Source organism: Octopus bimaculoides, chromosome 3 (assembly GCF_001194135.2).
Source record: "Octopus bimaculoides isolate UCB-OBI-ISO-001 chromosome 3, ASM119413v2, whole genome shotgun sequence".
Lineage (NCBI taxonomy): Eukaryota > Metazoa > Mollusca > Cephalopoda > Octopoda > Octopodidae > Octopus > Octopus bimaculoides.
In genome coordinates this window covers 5,961,880-5,963,779 of record NC_068983.1, presented here as the reverse complement: position 1 = coordinate 5,963,779, position 1,900 = coordinate 5,961,880, and positions in this window count along the sequence as shown.

Here is a 1,900-nt window from a genome sequence, read left to right as displayed (position 1 = left end):
TATATATATATATATACACGCACATATGTGTATGCGTGTATATAAATGCATGTATGCATACTTACAGACATACACACATGCGTGTGTATATTTGTCCATACCTTCTTCAACACGCAAAATCGTATACACGCACACACACACCCTCACACAGACACACACACATAAGCATGCACATGCGAATGTTTGCATACGTGTGTATATGCATATATGCATGAATGGAAAGATGCGCCTGTGTGTGTACGCGCTCGTGTTTTTGCGAATGGGTGTGTATACGTGTGTGCATATGTGCAATTGTACATGTCTCTGTACGTGTTTATGTATAACACACTTTCCTTCGGAATCTCAAGTCAGAACCCCTAAATACATATATTTCTCATCTTGAATATCCTTTACAGAGAAATCGCTGTAGTTAATAACAAAGTCTGCCCATGTTCTGCAGTTATTTCTTTGTATGGCGATGGTCTGAAGCCTCTTCTACAATAATAGTCTTTGTCTTCCTCGTTTGCTTGGTATTGGACGTTCGTTGCTTCTACCGCCACGACATCTGCTGACACTGTTGCTGCTGCTTCTGCTGGCAGTGCTGCTGCTGCTGTTGTAGTTCTCGTATTGTTGTTGCTGTTATTATTCTCAGACAGATCTGAGCATGGCCAGACCTATGTTCAATAGTTTTCCGTCCGTGACCTCCATATCTTATTGGTCGTCTTTATCTGCTCCTTCCATCATTTATTCAACGTGATTTATGGTAAATTTAACAGCGTTTTTTATCAGATCCAGTGGCCACACATGTGTTCCCTTCGTTTTCGAATGAAGAAAATTATATTGCAGTTTTCTGATTCATCCTTTTATAATCAGCGTTAAAAATTTTACCGACGTGAATTTTATAAGTTGTCCATCTTAGTGCTCAAATATGAAAACATTAAGTAGGTGTGATTAACGCTATCGACAAAGCGCAATGACGCAGAAATGCACTTCTCATTCTCACTAGCCACTCTGGTACCATTTCATCCCCTCCCACTGCATATTATAGCAGAAATAGTTGTAAGCTAATGAAATTCAAAAGATAACTTTTGTTTTCCGGTGTCATATTTTATATCTATCTATCTATCTATCTATCTATCTATCTATCTATCTATCTATCATCAACCAATCGATCGATCTATTTATCTATCTGATAGACGGAAACTAAAAGAAGCCTGTCGTTGATGATGATGTATATATCTACGTGTGTGTGTCTTTGTGTCTGTGTTTGTCCCCTGATCACTGCTTGACAACAGACGTTGGTCTGCACACATACGCAAATGGAGACTGAAACAGATGACCCTTTATACACACACACTTTACTTCACACAAGGACACATATGGAGACACATGTCCACAGATATGGAGATGCACATCCATACATACAAACATGGTACATAGTCGCAAAACACACACTCAGACATACACACACAAGGAGACAGAGGTGCATGCATATACAAACACACACACACACACACATACATTAAAAAATACACAAACACGGACATGCAAGCACATGAATATGCAGAATACATTCATACAGATAAACACACATACATACATACATATATACATATGCATACACACACATACATATACATACACACACATGCATACATACATACATACATACATGCATGCATCCATGCATGCACGTATAGGCACACACACTGACCCACACACATGCACACAAACAAACAAAAAGGAACGCAGTGTAAATAACGGACAGAGTCAAAACTATTGAAAAGGTTGCAAGACGCAACGAAAGTTTTAGGAAAATAAAAATAAGAAATAAGTGGAAATTTTACCGGTGAGTGTGTTAAGTTATAAGGCACTAAAAGAGAATGACTCGCCCCAGACACAACAGAATATGCTTCAACAC